This window comes from Zootoca vivipara, chromosome 17, assembly GCF_963506605.1.
Source record: "Zootoca vivipara chromosome 17, rZooViv1.1, whole genome shotgun sequence".
NCBI lineage: Eukaryota > Metazoa > Chordata > Lepidosauria > Squamata > Lacertidae > Zootoca > Zootoca vivipara.
The window spans coordinates 4,681,918-4,688,676 of NC_083292.1; positions in this window are offsets into that span (position 1 = coordinate 4,681,918).

A 6,759-nucleotide genomic window follows, 5' to 3' on the forward strand; every position below is an offset into this window, starting at 1 on the left:
ACCACAGGTCAAGCAAGGTGTCATCCTCAGCCTCCCTAAATCTATTTTCTGAGAGCCAAACGAGATGTGACCTTGACGCAGCCTTCCCCAACCTGGTGCCCTCCAAATGTTTTGGACCACAAACCTCTTCTGGTTAGGGAGGATTGGAACTTCCTGGGGTCACCAGAGTAGGGGAAAGCGGCTGTAATAATGACACAATAAGCCATGTGCAGGACCACATTGCAGAGGAAAAGGAGGTTTATTAGTCTTACCACCCAGACAAAGATTCCCACCCGGTGTGCTGCAGTTATCCTTAGTTTTTTGTGTTGGCAGGGGCTAATTGCCATGCTCTGTGTGGGTGGGTGGGTGGGGGGCTGATTCTCATTGGGATCTCAGCTGGGGAGAGTTAAACTTCTCCTTCCTGTGTGTCGCTCTTAGGGAATGCCAGCACGGTGCCCACGGATGCCAGTGTGTCCACCACTAAGTACCTCCTGTGGTGTCCTCAAAAGGTCTCAAGAAATATCTCCTAAGAAACACACAAGAGGCTGTTCAGGACCTCTTTGTGCTGGCTTGGGCTATCCTTGAGCTCATCCACACTTCTAGCTGTCCTGTGCCCAGAAAGCATGGGGTTCAAGAGGTTTTCCACTTGCCCAAGCGATTTTTCGTTTGTGCTGCTGCTTTCCCTCTAGTGGGGTAGGAGAGCTGAAAATAATGCCAATATATTTCACATCTGGCAACCAATGCGCCCCTTGGGTTTCAGATAATGCCGTGTTTCTCCGAAAATAAGACACCGTCTTATATTTGTTTTTCCTCAAAAAACAACACTATGGCTTATTTTCAGGGGATGTCTTATTTTTTCCTCCTGCCACGGCCGGCATTGCTGCTGTGCTTATCACTATGTCTTATTTTCGGGGTATGGCTTATATTCCTTGAATACTTAAAAATCCTGCTACTGCTTATTTTCAGAGAAACAGGGTACATGAGTAGATGAGTCTAAAAAGACTGGGACACACATTTTCACAGCTCTCTAGTGGCTATAGTGACTCATTTTACCAGAAGTAATGTGCCATTATAGATTTTTTGGGGGGAGGGGACCCCCTAAACCCTAGAAATTACTAAATGCTAGGATTTTGATTATTTGAGATGTGAAGGGAGAAATACCAGCTGCTGAAGTATCCCTGGGCTGGCTTATGCAGACCAGCCTGGCTGGGTTAGTGAAGAGCAAATCTCTTAATATGACAAAAGGTGTTGATGGACCATCAGAGAGGAATCCTTTGGCCTGGGGAGTCAGATGTTACCCAGGTGGTAGGTTACAGGTAGGTAGCCGTGTTGGTCTGGATCGAAGTAAAATAAAAAAAATTCCTTCAGTAGCACCTTAAAGACCAACTAAGTTTTTATTTTGGTATGAGCTTTCGTGTGCATGCACACTTCTTCAGACCAGGTGGTAGGGTGTGTGTGTTTGAGGTGACAGGAAAAGAGTTTTTTTACTAAGGTTTTCTGGGAGGAAGAAAGGAGGGTTGAAAAGTCCATTTTGGGCAGGCTGGCTGGCTGGGAGAGAGACCTTGGACTCCATGGCTGCACTGCTGTGAGGTACAAGGCAGTCTTGAGGTGATCGTGCTGTAAGCTCTGGACTCCCTCCATGCAGACTGAAGGTGTAAATAGGTGAATAAACCATCCTTCTTAAAGATACGAAAGTATGCTGTGTCTCAATTCTCCAAAGAACCAAAGTGCCTGGAACCCCATGGGCTCTTGCCACTGCTCGGCAGAGAGACGGGCACGCACCCAACTTTTTAAACAGTATTTAGCATTAACTAAATATATATTTGATTCTGACCAAACTAAGCTTCCCAGGAGAGCTTTTTAGACTCATGTACTCTTGTACTTGGACCCAGGTGGCGCTGTGGGCTAAACCACTGAGCCTAGGGCTTGCTGATCAGAAGGTCGGCGGTTCGAATCCCTGTGACGGGGTGAGCTCCCGTTGCTTGGTCCCAGCTCCTGCCAACCTAGCAGTTCAAAAGCACATCAAAATGCAAGTAGATAAATAGGAACCGCTATAGCGGGAAGGTAAACGGCGTTTCCATGTGCTGCTCTGGTTTGCCAGAAGCGGCTTTGTCATGCTGGCCACATGACCTGGAAGCTGTAGACCGGCTCCCTCGGCCAATAATGCGAGATGAGCGTGCAACCCCAGAGTCGGTCACGACTGGACCCTAATGGACAGGGGTCCCTTTACCTTTACTCTTGTACTATCTGGAACCAAAGAAGCACAGATTCTCTAGAGTGCCTGTGCGGAGGAGACAGAAACCTCCCACTTTAGATTATCTGGTTGCCAGATGTGAGCCCCCCCCCAGCTCTCCTACCCCACTACTGGGAAAAGCCATTGTTTACTACTGAATCGGACAGAGCAAGCATCACACTGCAGAAAAGCTGACGTTTGCTCAGTAGTAAGTGGGTTTTCCTGGGGGAAAGCAGCAGGACAAGCAGAAGTATGGATTAACCCCTAAACTGAACCCCACCCCTTCAAGATGCCTACATTTCACTGGATGCCAAGATTGGGCACCTGTTCTCCCTGTTATGTTCTGAATAGAGAATTGCAAAGAGCTTCTCTCTCTGAAGAAGTGCTGCAGTGACTGGTTGCAGGTGCCTTTTTTTGTCCATTCATGGAAGAGATAACACAAAATTTTGTGGTGTTGTGTCTCTTCCTGCTGTGTTGGAAATAGCAGCCATTTTGTCTTATGCCATGGTCCCACAACGGCCACTCTGTGTCTGGTGCCCAGGGCACTTTCTTTGAAATTCCAAATGTGTCCCAAAAGGTGGTGGCCCTGCCTGACAAAAGCCAATGAGGGGAGTTGCACTTGGTGTTTAATTTTAAATCAGACCTTGTTGCTGCTTGTGCCATTAAAACACAACCTTCTTTGGTCCTCAGAATTTTCAGTGCACACCTGGAATCGGGGATCCATATTTTCCTGGCAGGCTTAAGCAGTCAAAACCCAAAGGAAAGACCAGATGAACTCTCTCTTTCTCAAAACACAGCAAAGGCTCATGTATGAGAAATGAGAGCTTTGCTGATTTCCACTGGGAAGCCCTCTGTTTCATTATGCCTTGTTTTGAAGCTGTTTGTTTGTTTCCAGTACAGTGGAACTTCGTGTTACGTACCGTCCTCCTTGAGAATGTTTTGGGTTACAAGCTCCGCTAACCTGGAAGTAGATGCTCCTGATTGTGAACTTTGCCCCGGGATGCGAGCAGAAGTTGTGCGGCGGCAGCAGGAGGCGCCATTAGCGGTTTCCTGTTACGAATGGACCTCCAGAACGGATTAAGTACGTAACAGGAGGCGGCCACTGTAATTTCTCAGGAATGGGGAGAGGAGATTTCAGGAGCCCTGTTGTTACTGCGTTTCTGGAGGTTAGAGCAGAGACCAAATAAACAAACTTGTGTATATACCAGTAATTAAAACTGGGTGTGCAGAGGACTTTGTCCCATGGTATTTCCAGGGACTATCATATACGTACTGTAATGCATATGCAACTGACTGGAGTATATTTTGCGAAGCGTTTTCTACGGTGGAGGGTGTGCAAAGCAAGGCTTTTCCCTCACAGCAGGAGTGGTAGAGAAGCTGCAACCCTCCAAACCTTGCTGGGCTTCCAGCGGCCCTATCTGGCCCTGCAGGCTGAGGCTGGTTGGAGTCAGAAGGCCCACAAGTTTCCCACTCCTGCTGTGAAGCGAAACCTCCCCTGCCATTTTCTCGAGCTGCAAACACAGGCTTGATGACATGTACAAAAAAAAATAGTCTCCAAGAACTTTTTACTTATCAGCTTGCCTCTACATATTTATGTTAGCCATTCTAGTCACTGAAATGTAACAAAAATCAGGAACTTGGCCTTTGCCCAGTTTGCAAAGCATCCCTATGTGCTCTTCAGAGTGCCCTTTTGCCTCATAGGCCTGCACTAACATTTCTGCACTGATTTATAATGTTTTTTTGCTTAGTAACTAGCGGGATCAATGTTGCTATTGTGTTTTAATTTACCATTTTTACATGTTTGTATTATCTTCCAATCACTTTGAAATTTATATTGCAATTTTTTAAAAAATTAAAAAGTTGCTTCAAACTATTTTTAACACTGTGTTTTTAATTGTTGTAACCTGATACTGAGCAGATTTTTTCCAAAGCTGTTTGTGACACAACATGTCTGTCTGTCTGTTTCCACACACGTGTGCACGGACACACACTAGTGTTTATCAGATGTGTATATCCTTCCCTCCTACAACTATCACAGCACACTCGGGACAGCTTGCAACGGAACATCAACACAACATCAAACACAGCTTTTTTAATGGTTGGAATGTCCCTAACATTCTGGTCAGAGGTTTATCAATAAATATCTAACAGAAGGCCTCTCCACAGCTCTCCTTGCTATTCATTCTCAATTCAATTCAAACCTTTATTGCATTAGCATGCAGCCATAGCAAAATAAAACAATACAAAAATGCCAGAGACAAGCAACAAAGCATAATTCAAGGCAATATTGCTGGCGTAATAACATTTAAATTACCCTAAGACAATAATGCAAAGATTTAGGTGCCAGCGCCAAAAATCTAATATGTGGATATACGTAAAGCAAAAATAAGTCAAAATAGGCTCGGCACATTCAGTTAAAAATGAAATAGAGAAAATTAAAACAGGCCCAGGTCTAGGACACACTACCCTGTCAGGGTAGCCCTGAGTTTCAGAGCCTGCACTATGAAGATTGCCACCCCACGTGAAATTAGGGGATTTGCTATTCATTCTGAAAAAAAGTTTGATCTGGATGTTGGTAGCCTAACAATAGGAAAATATACAAGTTTTGCATGTCTCCCTATGGTATAATAACTTGGGGGATTTGGCTATTTCAGAATTAAAAAACACACAAGCTGCAGGTCTTCAAGAGACCTGGAAGGCTTCTTGGCGATCTGACGGGACTTCAGTTCTTAAGTTTCAGAATCGGGTGCACAGCACTCGCCATTGCGCCATCGTGGGAAACAGGGTAGTCTTGAGTCAGTCTTGTTTGTAACCATTTCTCATGCCTGTGGTATTATATGCCATGCCACGAAATTTCATTATAATTTAGCTTCCCGGTATTGTTAACTGGTATTTGTTGCTATACTTCACATTTAAAAGAACTGCTTTGTATTTTAATATTTTGTTGGAAGCCGCCCAGAGTGGCTGGGGGAACCCGGCCAGATGGGTGGGGTATAAATAAATAATTATTATTATTATTATTATTATTATTATTATTATTATTATTACCCCGTCCCCATCTCCAAGCAGCGAGAGGCTTCGAGGGTTGGGTTCCAACCTGTTCCCTGAGGTGGTTTAATGGGAACGAGGCTTCTGTTAGAAGCTTCAGATCCACATATATAAAGTGGGGCAGAAAGAAAACAAAGGTCCAGAAGGTAAGGACGGACCTAAAATAATGAACGGTTCTGCAATATATTAGGACAAATAACAATGTCACAAATGTTGTGCCACGGTTTGCGACATTTTAGCCAGTCCTATTAAAAGGATTTCTGCTAGGTTTTTTCCAGCTATACACAAGCAAGGTGGGGGTTTTGTGCATTAGTTCCCCACCAGATTTCTAGGGGAAGGCCCCAGTGACATAACTGGATTCCCATAAGCGTCTGTGTTTCGCTCAGTTCCAGGTACCGGTAAGTTCTTTCTAAACAACCCTTTGGAGCTCTTTGAGAGTATCCCGTGAGAATGTGTAGATGATGCATGACAACTATTCACTGAGACATGAGATGGAAAGACCATGGGAGAAAACCAAGCGCTCATGGAAGGATGCAGCAAGAGCATACATAATTCTACACTTGCCAGGACAATTGTTTGTATTTCTTTTTAGAGTTTTAAAATAATAAGTTTTTGATGGTCCTTCATCCAAGACTCCTGAAGAACAGCCCTCCAGATGGCAGTAGTATGCTAATGTTGGGGAAGGATCTCGGGGGGGGGGGGGACAACGAAGTGGAATGATCCACCATTAGTGCGCTATTTTTGCATCAACTACGTCCACACTACATTAAAGTTCCATTAGACCACTTTAATAGTCATGGCTTCTCCCAAAGATTCATGGGAAGTGTAGTTCATGAAGGGGGCAGAGCTGTTAAGGACGGGCCTGGTCCTCTCCCAGAGCTACAGTTCCCAGAGTTCTTTGGGAAGGCACACTGATTGTTGAACCACTCAAATTTTAGTTACAGGTAGGTAGCAGTGTTGGTCTGCCGTAGTCGAAACAAAATAAAATAAAAAACAAAAAATTCCTTCCAGTAGCACCTTAGAGACCAACTAAGTTTGTCATTGCACACGAAAGCTCATACCAATGACAAACTTAGTTGGTCTCTAAGGTGCTACTGGAAGGAATTTTTTTATTTTCACTCAAATTGTGATTCTGGGAGGGAAACACGGATCTCCTAACAACTCCCAGCACCCTTAACAAACTACAGTTCCCAGAGTTCTGTGGAGGAGAGAAGCCCTTGCAACTATACAGTGTTAGGGTGCGTGAATGAGACCACGCCTGGGATGGGGGCTTCCCGCTTTCCCCACTCACGACTTTCACATCCCTGGTCGCAAGTTCGTGCAGCCTTTTAGGCTTCGCACACAGTTCTTGAATCCCGCCGGCAAAACAGCCACGATTCCTTCCCTTCCCCTTTTCCTTCCCTCTTCCTGCTGCTGTTTCGCTTCGAGAGTCCTGTGAACTTTGCCAACGGCAGGCGGAGCAGCGCCTCCGCTTCCCTTGCCAATCCGGCTGCAGGCGT